Source organism: Xenopus laevis, chromosome 4L (assembly GCF_017654675.1).
Source record: "Xenopus laevis strain J_2021 chromosome 4L, Xenopus_laevis_v10.1, whole genome shotgun sequence".
Lineage (NCBI taxonomy): Eukaryota > Metazoa > Chordata > Amphibia > Anura > Pipidae > Xenopus > Xenopus laevis.
The window spans coordinates 37,810,151-37,827,167 of record NC_054377.1 but is presented as its reverse complement, the minus strand read 5'-3'; the positions used below and the strand labels follow the sequence as shown (position 1 = coordinate 37,827,167).

Genomic DNA, 17,017 nt, shown 5'->3' with positions numbered 1-17,017 from the left:
CCTTTTTTCTTTCGCCTTACTTAATTGCTTACCTTTCTCACTTACTTAAAAGTTGGAATACAACTATGTTTAACATGTTTTTATTAATGTTCTTCCTACAAATGTTTGCATTAGCTCAAACTTCGTATATGGGATATTTTTGTAACTTACTGATCTCCGATTTTCCCTATGTAGTCCCAAATCGGGAAAGCTGGCCTGCTCGCTGGGACATGCCAGCCCCTGTAGTTTCCCTGATCCTAGTTATTATTCATCAAAAACAGGGGGTGGGTTAACCCATGACAATGTCGAACACAAACAACATTGTAGATTCTAATGTTAAGTCCACTACGCGTTTCCGGATACTCTCATGGAATGTGGGAGGGCTTAACACCCCAATAAAAAGATGCAAGGTGCTAGACCGTTTACAGCGGGAGCAGGCCCAAATAGTCCTTTTGCAAGAAACCCATTGGCGGAGGAAAGATAACCAAACGTTGAAAAGTAAATGGCTGCAATTTGTCTTATATTCCTCTTATAAATCTAAATCACGGGGTGTAGCGATTTTAGTTAGTAAAGATCTCCAATGCTCCGTTTTACGTACTCATAAAGATAGAAATGGAGGATTATTGATCATTGATCTAGATTTGCATGGCACCGTTTATACAATAGTAAATGTTTATGCGCCTAATGACGATAACAAACCTTTTTTCATGAATGTTTTGCAGACGTTGAGCTCCTGGGGGACGGACAATGTTATTTTGGGAGGTGATGTCAATGTGGTCTGGGACGATTCCTTGGATAAATCAGGTAAATCCACGATTCACTCACGGAACAGAGCAAGAACTTTACATACATTATGTGACATGCTACAATTATATGACACTTACAGATACAAATACCCTATCACAAGAGATTACACGTTTTACTCCAGTGTTCACAAGACACATTCACGATTAGATTATTTTTTCACTTCCCAATTGGTGTTGCCGACACTGACTACGGCCACAATTGGGAATATTGATATTTCTGACCATGCCCCGATCTCGATAACTCTGAAGATGAAAACGCCTCAATTGAAATCTTTTAATTGGAGGTTCCCAGCCTATCTGAGCACCAATGAGAATTTCCGATTATTTCTTAAAACTAGCTGGGCTAACTATGTAGATGACAACATTGACCATTGGGATAATCCGCAACTTCTATGGGCGGCGGCCAAACCAGTACTGAGAGGGCAGATAATCTCATATTTGATTAAACAAAAAAAATCGTACCAAGACAAATATACTCTTTTGCAGAAACAATTGACAGAACACTATACAACGTTTAAAACTACAAATACTGAGGAGGACAAAAATGAATACAAGGAGACAAAAACTTTATGATACTTTATTGACTGGAAAGGCTTACAACACGTTAAGCCATACAGCGAATCAATTTTATAGATATGGAAATAAGTCAGGGAAACTACTAGCATATATAGCAAAAAAACAGAACAAAAACACGTATATACAAAAACTTAGGTCAGCTAACGGTTTGACACATGACCCTACCGAAATTAGACATATCATGACTGAACATTTTAAAGACCTTTACAAAGCCCCGGTTGATGATCCAACCGATGGTCTCAAATTCTTGCAGGAAGCTAACTTAACAAAATTGTCGGTTCATGATTGTGAAATCTTAGATGTGCCTATAACAGAAAAAGAAATATCAGATATGATTCGACACCTGAAAAATGGGAAAACACCGGGACCAAATGGTTTCTCCGCGGAGTTCTATAAACTTCTGTTACCAGATATTATACCCCTTCTCAATATATTGTACTCGGATACTCTGCAGGGTGACCCATTATGGCACGAGGCTAATGTTGCCAGAATTATATTGATTCCTAAGGAAGGCAGAGACCCGACAGATCCAAAATCATATAGACCAATTTCGCTTTTAAACCAAGACTTAAAAATTCTAAAAAAATCATGGCTGATAGACTTCAACAAATCTTACCCTCCGTACTCACCGAAAATCAGGTGGGCTTTCTTAAACATAGATATCCAGTCCGAGCCCTTCGACAAATCCTTACGGCAATCTACATTAATAACCTGGAAAGAAGAAAACACGGAATGTTAGTTAATTAAGATGCAGACAAGGCTTTTGATAGAATAACTCATATACACTTACGTCGCTTACTCAAATTCCAGCACTTTGGCATACATATGCTCAATCTTTTTAAAAATTTGTATTTGACACCTACTACGTTTTTGACAGTAAACAACACCAATTCAGACAGATTTCAAATTCATAGGGGCACGCGCCAGGGATGCCCATTATCTTTAATTTATTCTCTTTAATGTAGCGATTGATCCATTGCTAAAATACCTAATACAGCATCCTAGCTTACAAGGTATTCTAATCGGCCAATCCCAGCTAAAGGTCACGGCGTTTGCTGACGACATCTTAATGTTCCTTGGACAGCCTAAAACGGATATTCCTATAATCCTACAATTAATCAATAGGTTCGGCAACATTGCGGGATTTCAGATTAACTTGGATAAAACCGAAGCGCTGCAGTTATATCACTCAGACCCGACCGATTGGCTTCCTCACTTCCATTTTAAGAAAACCACACACAGTATTAGATATCTAGACATTAGTCTGCCGTCACATCACCGAGACACCTATTCCTTAAACATATGAAAGATCATAGATAATATTCTACGGGAGATACATCAATGGAAATACACAAACCTAACATTTCTGGGCAGGATACATTTTATCAAGATGATCCTTTTTCCCAAATTGTTATATCCGCTCCAGATGTTACCATATTATATAAAAAAAAAACGACCTTAAAAAATTGAACCAAGCATTTCGACTGTTCATTTGGAACAAAAAACGCTCGAGGATTAGTCTCTTTAAATTACAGCAACCCAAACACTTAGGTGGAACCAACCTCCCGAATATCAAGGAATATAATGAAGCAGCACTCCTTCGTTATGCCGGGGACTGGGTTCTAAACAGAGATCTCTACACAACAACATCTCTTGACTCCTATACAGCGCTAAATCACTCCCTTAATTATGTTCTACATTCGCCACTTCATAAAATCCCACTTTCATTACGCAACAATCCTTTATTCATTGACACTTATAAAGCTTGGCATACGGTAAGAAAAAAACAACGGTTATCTCCAACTGTTTCTCCGTACTTGTCATGGTTAGACAATGAAAACTTTCCTATAGGCGTCCGAAATTCTATACTATCGCAATGGAGAGATAATGGGCTACAGAATTTACATGACATAATGACTATTGGTAACACTGTCTTCTCCCAGGCTCAACTGCTGAACAAATTTCCATTCACTACACAGCATATCTTTCTAACTTCGCAACTTCTTCACTTCGCTACGAATGTGGTCAAACAAATGACAGATATTGATAAAACAAACCTACTCAATACACTTTGGAAAAACAGTCGGGTAAAACAATCAACATCACAACTGTATCAAATGATTAGAACAGTGATAGATTTAGACAACTTACAAAGACCAGGTTTTACTTGGACCCTAGATATTCCAAATTCTACAACTTCCACTATTCTCCAACAACATACGAAAATAATGAAGTTGCTTCCAGTCAGTAGGTATCAAGAAATGTCTCTGCAAATCCTGCATAATTCCTACTTGACTCCCATCAAAAGATACAAAATGGGACATCTGCCCTCTGATACTTGCCTTAGATGTCAATCCCCCAAAGCAGATCTAGTGCATAATCTGTGGTCTTGCCCCTCTTTGCAGGCCTTCTGGGAGGAGGTTGCTAACTATGGTTCTCAGTTGACTGGTAAACCTGTTCGAGCTCAATTAGAGTGGGCACTGTTTAGTGATGTTACCCCTAGATCCGGCCCTGTAATCAACCCTCGATATTCGACTAGGAATTAAAATCCTTCGGCTTCGAATATCGAAGTTGAAGGATTTAGCGCAGATATTTCGATCGAACGATCGAAGGATAATTCCTTCGAACGAACGATTAAAGGATTTAAATCCAACGATCGAAGGAATATCCTTCGATCAAAAAAAGTTAGCCAAGCCTATGGGGACCTTCCCCATAGGCTAACATTGACTTCGGTAGCTTTTAGATGGCGAACTAGGGGGTCGAAGTTTTTTTTAAAGAGACAGTACTTCGACTATCGAATGGTTGAATAGTCGAACGATTTTTACTTCGAATCATTCGATTCGAAGTCGAAGGTCGAAGTAGCCCATTCGATGGTCGAAGTAGCCCAAGAAAAACTTCGAAATTCGAAGTTTTTTACCTTCGAATCCTTCACTCGAAGTTAGTGAATCGGCCCCCTAATGTGTATCTGCATGCTTGTTTCACTTTGATTGTTAGAAAACATAGACAGGATATACAAATTTTTTGTAGAGGTGTTATCATAATCAGAAACCAACTGGAAAAAAATATCTTAATTGTAAATCAAGTAAATGTGCAAAAAAATTATTTTCATAACTGTTTTTCAAATCAAAAATGTTGTATATTTGTTTTTTGAGTTCAGTATGTAATCTGAAATGCCTTTTTGTTGGAAAAAGAAAGATTGTGTTATACTTACTATCATCTTCCTTTCCTAGACAAACTCCATGTCAGAACTTATTGGGATAGTCCAAACACACCCACCTACCGGCAGGGCCGGACTGGGGGTTAAAAGCAGCCCAGGCAAAAAAAATCAAAGCAGCCCACATGTAAACCCCTCAGTGACTTCTAATATCCTTATCATTTACAGTAGGGGGTACATTATCCCTTATAATACTGTACATGAGTGATACTCAGAGTTCCCTGTATAACTCAGCCTGCAGCCTTGTGCCTTTATATGGTCACAGAACAACCCCTCAGTGACTTCTAATATCCTTATCATTTACAGTAGGGGGTACATTATCCCTTATAATACACAAGTGATACTCAGAGTTCCCTGTATAACTCAGCCTGCAGCCTTGTGCCTTTATATGGTCACAGAACAACCCCTCAGTGACTTCTAATATCCTTATCATTTACAGTAGGGGGTACATTATCCCTTATAATACATGAGTGATACTCAGAGTTCCCTGTATAACTCAGCCTGCAGCCTTGTGCCTTTATATGGTCACAGAACAACCCCTCAGTGACTTCTAATATCCTTATCATTTACAGTAGGGGCTACATTATCCCTTATAATACATGAGTGATACTCAGAGTTCCCTGTATAACTCAGCCTGCAGCCTTGTGTCTTTATATGGTCACAGAACAACCCCTCAGTGACTTCTAATATCCTTATCATTTACAGTAGGGGGTACCCTAAATCTTTATGGTTAATATGGAAAAGGCCCACATTACTGGATTCTTTCTGAAATAAAGATCAAGGAATTAAATCTTATGTTTTTACACTGGTTCCTGTGGTTCTTGCCTGATTGCACTGATCGCTGACCTGTATATGAAACTTGGCATTTACCCCCCCCCACACACACACACACACACACACACACACCTGACCCCTGACCTTTATATTGGACTATGGCTTCTGTCTGGCACCCTGACCTCTGATTTGTGCTCTGGACTAATCTACTCACCATAAGCAGGTTCTACTCTCTGTCATACTTCCACACTGCAGACTGTTCCATTACCCGCCTTACCCAGTCTGTGGGCTCTGTGCCAGCTATACCCAACCACTTCACTGTCAGGGCCAGTCTTACCAACTGCAGGGCCCAATTAGGGCAACTTTGGCAGGGCCCCCAGATTTAAAGTTGACAGACTATTTCTTAACGATTTTTATAGAATGTTTATTCTGTAGAAAAAAATAATGGGGCTTTGCCTCAGTCAATCACCAATGTTTGGGGACCTCGTTTATTATCTCAAGTCATATTTAGTTTGCAAATAAGAAGTTACACTACTGGGATAAAAAGATGGATCTACAATGAGCACTGAGAAAAGCGATTACACAACTTCATCTTGCTAAACCACTGCAGGGGCGCTCCGCCAATGAGGCGAGCTGAGCCGCTCGCCTCAGGCGGCAGCGCCAGACAGGATTCCAGGGGCGGCAAAAAGCCGCTCCTGCACCTTTAAGAGCCGAATTTCCGTTTTTTAAACCGGAAATTCGGCTGCGCTATTGCGAGAGAGCGCAATTGCGCTCTCCGCAATCGTGTTCCTGCCTCCCCTCGCCGACAGGTAAGTCGGTGCGGGGGGCGGCATTGCAGGAGCCGCCTCAGGCGGCTCCTTCCCCAGAAACAGCGCTGAACCACTGCAAAACTAAAGAGAGAATAAAACATACCTTAACAAGATGAATTTAAAAATAAAATATTTGATGCCAAATTATCTAGAATAAAGGTCACAGTGCAGTTGCAGAGTTTCTTTTTGTTTTACATTTGCAGATATAACAATATGCTTCTGGCTGCTCGCTTTGCACTAATAAAAGATGATGCAAGTACATATATGCAGCCTGACTTACTTTCTCAGTCATGTCATGACTGTGGGGCGCATGGCAGGAAGGATAGTTCAGCAGGTAACGGGCGCGGGACCCAATTGCGCCCAATCGGCCTAAGGCCGGCCCTGGACATGGGCATGTCCATCTCCTGGATTTTGTTGAACATGAGTGATTATCTATCAACATTCTTGTGCCAGCAGGATTAGTGGAGAAATGTACCAGTGTAGAGCTACAACAGGTAGTGTAATGCTGAACATTAAATGCCAATGTACAAGTAGAAATACTATCCATTATGTGCCAACAAGATCTCATCTTTATAAGCCACAGTGCCACCAGGAACACTGCCTTAGCTATGGAGTTGAGGCAGTGGACAGTCACAAATATGCTCTCAGCCCTTAAACACATTATAAAAACACATTATAAAAACACAAGGTACTGAACTATTGGCACTAGTTAAGTAATCCATTAGCTGCTCACTTGCTTTAGCTTGAGAGGGGACTGAGACCGTTTAAGCAGCTGCAGTATCTGCTGGAGGCCCTGCTCATCCGACTTCCCCACACACAGCACGGCAGCAGCAGCAGCTTGAGAACAGCCACGAGTGGGAGGGGCGGAGCTACAGTGGGAGTTGAAGGAGCGGTCCTAGAGACTGCCAGATGCAGATGCAGTTTCTTAATTGGGAGTAAAGATAGATCACGAGCGGCCCACTTAAATGAAAAATAGAGCGGCCTTTCGGGCAATTGCCCGAAGAAACAGATTACCAGTCCGGGCCTGCCTACCGGCGTCTTTGTAACAAGTTTCTACAAATTAAGAAAAAAGTGTGGGCCATACTGGCACGGAGTTCATCTAGGAAAGGAAGATCATGGTAAGTGTAACACAATGTTCCCTTTTACCTTGTCGAGCTCCAATATCAGTACTCATTGGGACGTAGCAAGCTACTATTTTCCCAATGAGAGGGTAAAGAGTCAGAGTGAAGAAAAGTGCTATGCAATAGCACACACTTCCATTATCTGCAGTCTACACAGGACACCTTGCAGGAGAATCCACCTACATGTACTAAAGGTGAGCTACAGCCTATTTATAATTGATTTATCTGCTATGCAAAACCAGCCAGCCCTGTATCCTGAATACACAATAGGAGATTGGACAAACTAACAAAAGAGACCCTCTAAAGGTGGCCATACACGGGCAGATTAAAGTTGTCGATATCATAGTTACATAGTTAGTTACATAGTTAAATTGGGTTGAAAAAAGACAAAGTCCATCAAGTTCAACCCCTCCAAATGAAAACCCAGCATCCATACACACACCCCTCCCTACTTTTAATTAAAATTCTATATACCCATACCTATACTAACTATAGAGTTTAGTATCACAATAGCCTTTGATATTATGTCTGTCCAAAAAATCATCCAAGCCATTCTTAAAGGCATTAACTGAATCAGCCATCACAACATCACCCGGCAGTGCATTCCACAACCTCACTGTCCTGACTGTGAAGAACCCTCTACGTTGCTTCAAATGAAAGTTCTTTTCTTCTAGTCTAAAGGGGTGGCCTCTGGTACGGTGATCCACTTTATGGGTAAAAAGGTCCCCTGCCATTTGTCTATAATGTCCTCTAATGTACTTGTAAAGTGTAATCATGTCCCCTCGCAAGCGTCTTTTTTCCAGAGAAAACAACCCCAACCTTGACAGTCTACCCTCATAATTTAAGTCTTCCGTCCCTTTAACCAATTTAGTTGCACGACTCTGCACTCTCTCCAGCTCATTTATATCCCTCTTAAGGACTGGAGTCCAAAACTGAACTGCATACTCCAGATGAGGCCTTACCAGGGACCTATAAAGAGGCATAATTATGTTTTCATCCCTTGAGTTAATGCCCTTTTTTATGCAAGACAGAACTTTATTTGCTTTAGTAGTCACAGAATGACACTGCCCAGAATTAGACAACGTGTTATCTACAAAGACCCCTAGATCCTTTTCATTTAAAGGAGAAGGAAAGCTACAAAGGCATTTTATTGCCAATAGATTAGCTGCAGTAGTGCAAGCTAGAATGCTATATTTATTCTGTAGAATATTTTACCATACCTGAGTAAAAAGCTCTAGAAACTCTCTGTTTGTTTAGGATGGGAGCTGCAGTATTAATGTGGTGTGACATCACTTCCTGACTGAGTCTCTCCCTGCTCTGGGCTCAGGTTACAGCAGAGAAGGGAGGGGGCAGGGAAGAGGAGCAAACTGAGCATGCTCTTGCCCAGGGCAATGAGGTTTAAGCTGAAGGCAGGAAGTCTGATACAGAAGCCCATGTGTACACAATAGAAGGAAAGAAATGCAGTGTTTCTTTTAACAGAGGACTCAGAGCAGCACTACTTTGGGGCTTTAATGGTATATTTAGATGGACCTTTCTGATAAGGCTTATTTAGTTTTAACCTTTCCTTCTCCTTTAAGGAAACTCCCAACACATTGCCATTTAGTGTATAACTTGCATTTATATTATTTTTGCCAAAGTGCATAACCTTGCATTTATCAACATTGAACCTCATTTTCCAGTTTGCTGCCCAGTTTTCCAGTTTAGACAGATCACTTTGCAAAGTGGCAGCATCCTGCATGGAACCTATTGTTCTGCACAATTTAGTATCATCTGCAAAAATAGAAACAGTACTTTCAATGCCCACCTCCAGGTCATTAATAAACAAGTTGAAAAGCAAGGGACTAGTACAGAGCCCTGCGGTACTCCACTAACAACACTGGTCCAATTAGAAAATGTTCCATTTACCACCACTCTTTGTAGTCTATCTTTTAGCCAGTTCTCTATCCAGGTACAAATACTATGTTCCAGGCCAACATTCCTTAATTTAACCAGTAACCTTTTGTGTGGCACTGTATCAAATGCTTTAGCAAAGTCTAAGTAAATCACATCCACTGCCATCCCAGAATCGAGGTCTCTACTTACATTCTCGTAAAAGGAAATTAAGTTAGTCTGGCAAGATCTATTACGCATAAAACCATGCTGGCACAAACTCATAGTATTATGATTTGCTATGAAGTCCAGTATCTTATCCTTTATTAACCCTTCGAAAAGCTTTCCTAATACTGACGTCAGACTAACTGGCCTATAGTTTTGAGGCTGAGAGCGGGATCCTTTTTTGAATAGAGGCACCACATTAGCAATTCGCCAGTCTCTCGGCACTATGCCAGATCTCAATGAATCCTGAAAAATTAAGTAAAGAGGTTTGGCAATCACAGAGCTAAGCTCGCTAATTACCCTGGGATGAATACCATCTGGCCCCGGACCTTTGTTAATCTTAACATGTTCAAGTCTCTTTTGAATTTCTTCATGTGTGAACCATGCATCATTAGTTGTATTACTAGAATTGGGAGTCTTAAGAAGGAAACCTTCACTTACTGGTTCTTCATTTGTGTAGACAGATGAAAAATACGAGTTCAGAATCTGCGCTTTTATTTTGTTTTCATCAACCAGCTGACCCCCCTCTGATAGTAAGGGTCCCACCCCTTCCTGCTTCATTTTTTTACTATTGACATATTTAAAAAATAATTTTGGATTTTTTTTACTACTTGCTGCAATATCCTTTTCTATAGCAATTTTAGCTTGCCTTATAGCTTCTTTGCATGATTTATTGGCCTCCTTGTACCTTATAAATGTTTCGGCTGTACCAGCTAACTTGAAAGCCTTAAAAGCACGTCTTTTCTTACCCACCTCAACACCAACGCTTCTATTGAACCAAAAGGTTTTGCTTTGCAACGACGTTCCTTGCTTACAAGTGGAATATACTGACAAGTATATTTATTAAGCAGCATTTTAAAGACTTCCCATTTTTGTTCTGTGTTTAACCCTGTGAAAAGCATTTCCCACTTAATATGTTGCAGAGATGCCCTTATACTGTCAAAGTTTGCACGTCTGAAATTTAGTGTTTTAGTTACTCCCTTATAGAATTGCTTCTGCAACAGAATCTCAAAGGAGACCATGTTATGATCACTATTCCCTAAATGCTCCCCCACACAAATGTTAGAGATGAGTTCAGTATTGTTAGTTATTACAAGGTCCAAAAGGGAGTTATTCCTAGTAGGTTCTTGAATGAGCTGGAATAAAAAGTTGTCATTCAGCATATTTATAAACCTACTAGCTTTTTCTGTCTTAGCAACCCCATTACCCCAGTCAATGTCTGGATAATTGAAGTCACCCATAGCAACAACTTGACCCAGCTGTGAAGCCGCTTGTATCTGCAAGAGTAGCTGGGCTTCATACTCGACACTTATACAAGGTGGTTTATAGCATACACCAATGATAATTCTTTTTGTTACCTTTTGCCCAGTCGAAATCTCTACCCAGAGTGATTCTACACCCTCACCAGTGCCAGCTATTTTTATTTCTTTAGCGCATGGCTTTAATTCAGGCTTTACATACAAACACACTCCTCCACCCTTTTTAATCCCTCTGTCCCTCCTAAAAAGGGTGTAACCATTTAAATTCACAATCCAGTCACATGTTTCAACCCACCAGGTCTCAGTGATACCAATTATATCATAATTTTTAGAGCATGCAATTAATTCTAGGTCTCCCATTTTACCTGACAAACTCGTGCATTTGCCAGCATACAGCGGAGGTTACTACTTTTACTTTTGAAATGTGCATTACTTAGTGAAGAATTATACGTTAAGTTAGTATTATTCTGTTTTCCTTGTAACAGAGGGACCTCCTTAGCTGGTAAACTGTATGCCCCCCTCACTCCTCCCCCATGACCCCTTACTAACCCCACTGCCCCGTCTACACTAGTTTCCCCATAATCCTTTATCTCACCCACCCCCCCTTGCCTAGTTTAAACACTCCTCCAACCTCTTAGCCATTCTTTCCCCTAGCACCGCGGACCCCCTTCCATTGAGGTGCAAACCGTCACGGCTGTATAGGTTGTACCCCAACGAAAAGTCAGCCCAGTGCTCTAGGAACCCAAACCCTTCCTTCCTGCACCAAGACTTGAGCCACGCATTAAGCTCCCTAAACTCCCACTGTTTTCCTAAACTTGCACGTGGCACAGGCAAAATTTCAGAAAAGATTACATTGGAAGACCTTTCCTTGATCTTAGAGCCTAGATCCCTGAAATCATTCTTTAAGGTCTTCCATCTACCATTTATTTTGCATTAGTACCGATATGCACTAAGACAGCTGGGTCGTGCCCAGCCCCACCCAATAATTTGTCTATCCGATCAACCACATGCCGAACCCTGGCACCAGGTAGACAGCAAACTGTTCGGTTGTAGCGATCCGGACGACAAATTACCCTATCCACTTTCCTAATAATTGAGTCCCCTACAACCACAATCTGCTTAGGCCTGACTCTACTCTCCCCCCCACCACTACTAGAGAAACTGGTCTCCCGGCTGTTAGAGAGATCAGCCCCATCTAGAATTGCCAATCCAGAGTTCATACTCCCATCATCTTCACACAATCTGGCAAATTTGTTGTGATGTATAATCTCCGGATCAGCCTCCATTTTCCTTTTGCCCACTAGAGATGTCGCGAACTGTTCGCCGGCGAACTTGTTCGCGCGAACATCGGGTGTTCGCGCTCGCCGGAAGTTCGCGAACGTCGCGCGACGTTCGCCATTTTGGGTTCGCCATTGTTGGCGCTTTTTTTTTGCCCTCTCACCCCAGACCAGCAGGTACATGGCAGCCAATCAGGAAGCTCTCCCCTGGACCACTCCCCTTCCCTATAAAAACCGAAGCCCTGCAGCGTTTTTTCACTCTGCCTGTGTGTGCTGAAGAGATAGTGTAGGGAGAGAGCTGCTGCCTGTTAGTGATTTCAGGGACAGTTGAAAGTTTGCTGGCTAGTAATCGTTTTGATACTGCTCTGTTATTGGAGGGACAGAAGTCTGCAGGGGTTTGAGGGACATTTAAGCTTAGGTAGCTTTGCTGGCTAGTAATCTACCTTCTACTGCAGTGCTCTGTATGTAGCTGCAGTGGGCAGCTGTCCTGCTTCTGATCTCATCTGCTGACTGCTGCAATAACAGTAGTCCTTGTAAGGACTGCTTTTATTTATTTTTTTGTTGTTTACTACTACTACTACTACTACTACTATAAGAGCCCAGTGCTATTAGTCTAGCAGTGTTGGGGAGTGGGACTGGTGTGCTAATCTGCTGCTCCTAGTAGTTCAGCAGCACCAACTTTAATTTTTTTTTTTTAATATTCATTTTTTTTTTATTTACTTTTTTTATTTTACTACCGCTGTAGTAGTGTATAAGTTGACCTTTTAGGCATTATTTGCCCTGTAGGCATTATTTGCACAGTGTTTTCTTCAACCCGCCATCGAGCTGTGTGACCTTGTTCACATTCTGTCTAAATATCCATAATATTACCGTCTCCAGAAAAAACACCGGAGTCACTTTTTTCAAAGCAGCCATAATATATTTACGTAATCCGTATCCACCGCTGTAGTAGTGTATACGTTGGCCTTGTAGGCATTATTTGCACACTGTTTCTTCAACCCGCCATCGAGCTGTGTGACCTTGTTCCCATTCTGTCTAAATATCCATAATATTACCGTCTCCAGAAAAAAACACCGGAGTCACTTTTTTCAAGCAGCCATAATATATTTTACGTAATCCGTATCCACCGCTGTAGTAGTGTATACGTTGGCCTTGTAGGCATTATTTGCACACTGTTTTCTTCAACCCGCCATCGAGCTGTGTGACCTTGTTCCCATTCTGTCTAAATATCCATAATATTACCATCTCCAGAAAAAACACCGGAGTCACTTTTTTCAAGCAGCATTCATATATTTTACGTAATCCGTATCCACCGCTGCTAGTAGTGTATACGTTTGGCCTTGTAGGCATTATTTGCACACTGTTTTCTTCAACCCGCCATCGAGCTGTGTGACCTTGTTCCCATTCTGTCTAAATATCCATAATATTACCGTCTCCAGAAAAACACCGAGTCACTTTTTTCAAGCAGCTTCATATATATTTACGTAATCCGTATCCACCGCTTGTTAGTATGTATACGTTGGCCTTGTAGGCATTATTTGCACACTGTTTTTCTTCAACCCGCCCATCGAGCTGCTTGTGACCTTGTTCCCATTCTGTCTAAATATCCATAATATTACCGTCTCCAGAAAAAACCACCGGAGTCTTTTTTTCAAGCAGCATTCATATATTTTACGTAATCCGTATCCACCGCTGTAGTAGTGTATACGTTGGCCTTGTAGGCATTATTTGCACACTGTTTTCTTCAACCCGCCATCGAGCTGTGTGACCTTGTTCCCATCTGTCTAAATATCCATAATATTACCGTCTCCAGAAAAAACACCGGAGTCACTTTTTTCAAGCAGCATTCATATATTTTACGTAATCCGTATCCACCGCTGTAGTAGTGTATACGTTGGCCTTGTAGGCATTATTTGCACACTGTTTTCTTCAACCCGCCATCGAGCTGTGTGACCTTGTTCCCATTCTGTCTAAATATCCATAATATTACCGTCTCCAGAAAAAACACCGGAGTCACTTTTTTCAAGCAGCATTCATATATTTTACGTAATCCGTATCCACCGCTGTAGTAGTGTATACGTTGGCCTTGTAGGCATTATTTGCACACTGTTTTCTTCAACCCGCCATCGAGCTGTGTGACCTTGTTCCCATTCTGTCTAAATATCCATAATATTACCGTCTCCAGAAAAAACACCGGAGTCACTTTTTTCAAGCAGCATTCATATATTTTACGTAATCCGTATCCACCGCTGTAGTAGTGTATACGTTGGCCTTGTAGGCATTATTTGCACACTGTTTTCTTCAACCCGCCATCGAGCTGTGTGACCTTGTTCCCATTCTGTCTAAATATCCATAATATTACCGTCTCCAGAAAAAACACCGGAGTCACTTTTTTCAAGCAGCATTCATATATTTTACGTAATCCGTATCCACCGCTGTAGTAGTGTATACGTTGGCCTTGTAGGCATTATTTGCACACTGTTTTCTTCAACCCGCCATCGAGCTGTGTGAGCTTGTTCACATTTTGTCTAAATATTGATAATATTATCGTCTCTAGAAAAACCACTTGAGTTACGTTTTTTCAAGCAGCATTCATATATTTTACGTAATCCGTATCCACCGCTGTAGTAGTGTATACGTTGACCTTGTAGGCATTATTTGCACACTGTTTTTTCAACCCGCCATCGAGCTGTGTGACCTTGTTCCATTCTGTCTAAATATCCATAATATTACCGTCTCCAGAAAAAACACCGGAGTCACTTTTTTCAAGCAGCCATAATATATTTTACGTAATCCGTATCCACCGCTGTAGTAGTGTATACGTTGGCCTTGTAGGCATTATTTGCACACTGTTTTCTTCAACCCGCCATCGAGCTGTGTGACCTTGTTCCCATTCTGTCTAAATATCCATAATATTACCGTCTCCAGAAAAAACACCGGAGTCACTTTTTTCAAGCAGCATTCATATATTTTACGTAATCCGTATCCACCGCTGTAGTAGTGTATACGTTGGCCTTGTAGGCATTATTTGCACACTGTTTTCTTCAACCCGCCATCGAGCTGTGTGAGCTTGTTCACATTTTGTCTAAATATTGATAATATTATCGTCTCTAGAAAAACACTTGAGTTACTTTTTTTCAAGCAGCATTCATATATTTTACGTAATCCGTATCCACCGCTGTAGTAGTGTATACGTTGACCTTGTAGGCATTATTTGCACACTGTTTCTTTCAACCCGCCATCGAGCTGTGTGAGCTTGTTCACATTTTGTCTAAATATTGATAATATTATCGTCTCTAGAAAAAACCACTTGAGTTACTTTTTTTCAAGCAGCATTCATATATTTTACGTAATCCGTATCCACCGCTGTAGTAGTGTATACGTTGACCTTGTAGGCATTATTTGCACAGTGTTTTCTTCAACCCGCCATCGAGCTGTGTGAGCTTGTTCACATTTTGTCTAAATATTGATAATATTATCGTCTCTAGAAAAACCACTTGAGTTACTTTTTTTCAAGCAGCATTCATATATTTTACGTAATCCGTATCCACCGCTGTAGTAGTGTATACGTTGACTTTGTAGGCATTATTTGCACAGTGTTTTCTTCAACCCGCCATCTAGCTGTGTGTATTATCGTTTCCAGAAAAACCAACTGAGTTTTTGTTGTTGTGTTGTTTTTTTAAAATAATGCCAGGCAAAGGCAGGCCGCCACGCAGAGGCCGTGCTAGGGGCCGTGCTGCTATGCAATCCTGTGGCCCTAGCAAATTGCCCAGTTTTAAAAAGCCAATGACCCTGAACTCCCAAAATGCTGAAGAGGTAGTTGACTGGCTTACACAGCACACCCCATCCTCTACCGTTTCTAACTTTACCACAACATCCTCCTCATCCTCCACTGCTATGGCCACCCCACGTAACACTTCCTCCACCACCGGTGCCCCTTCTTCACTGGGGTCAGAGGAGTTATTTTCCCATGAGTTTCTTGAACTGAGTAATGCGCAACCATTATTGCCAGAAGAAGATGAAGGAGATGAGGACCTTACACCAGATTTAATTCTGGCAGAGAGAACACGATAGAGATGGACATAATGAGTGATGAGGAGGAGGTCCCCGCTGCTGCTTCCTTCTGTGATGTGTCAGAAGAAATTGATGCATCTGAGGAGAATGATGATGAGGAGATTGATGTTTTGTGGGTGCCTAGTAGAAGAGAGCAAGAGGAGGGTAGTTCAGATGGAGAGACGGAGAGTCAGAGAGGCAGTAGGAGAATAAGACTTAGAAGAAGCAGGGAGGACAGCCCGCAGGGATCAGTAGGGCAACAACATGTATCGGCACCTGTGTTCAGCCGGCCAACGCACCCGCCATTGCCGCCAAATACCGCCAACTCCGCCAACTTCTACTGTTACCGCCAGATCGCACACTTCCAAAAAGTCAGCAGTGTGGGATTTTTTTAATGTGTGTGCCTCTGACAAAAGCATTGTAATTTGCAATGAGTGCAGTCAGAAACTGAGCCTTGGTAAGCCCAACAGCCACATAGGTACAACTTCTATGCGAAGGCACATGAGCGGCAAGCACAAAGCACTTTGGGAGCAACACCTCAAAGGCAACAGGCAAACTAAAAGCCACACTCCTTCTGGTCCAGCATCTTACTGCTCTACCTCTGCTCTCCTTGACCCGTCTGAACCACCCTCCACTCCGCCTTCCACCTTGACCACCTGTTCCCATTCCCAGTCATCTGCCACCAGCCAAGTTTCTGTGAATACCATGTTTGAGCGTAAGAAGCCAATGTCTGACTGTCACCCCCTTGCCCGGCGTCTGACAGCTGGCTTGTCTGCACTCTTAGCCCGCCAGCTTTTACCATACCAGCTGGTGGACTCTGAGGCCTTCCGCAAATTTGTAGCAATTGGGACACCGCAGTGGAAGGTACCCAGCCGCAATTTTTTTTCTAAAAAGGGAATACCACACCTGTACCAACATGTGCAGAGCCAAGTTACCGCATCTCTGTCACTTAGTGTTGGGCCAAAGGTCCATATGACTACTGACGCATGGTCCTCCAAGCATGGTCAGGGCAGGTATGTCACCTACACTGCCCACTGGGTGAACTTGGTAATGGC

The 17,017-nt window shown here is 41.8% G+C and overlaps 1 long non-coding RNA gene across 1 annotated transcript; it reads right to left on the bottom strand.

Annotated features, from left to right (window-relative positions):
* Positions 1-1,379: 1,379 nt before the first annotated feature.
* Positions 1,380-7,181, bottom strand: LOC121402846. The gene is made up of 3 exons (XR_005966815.1): positions 6,892-7,181; positions 1,991-2,072; positions 1,380-1,666 (listed from the first exon to the last, which is right to left on the bottom strand). It is a non-coding gene; the product is annotated as an uncharacterized LOC121402846 (long non-coding RNA).
* Between the last annotated feature and the right edge of the window lie 9,836 nt (positions 7,182-17,017).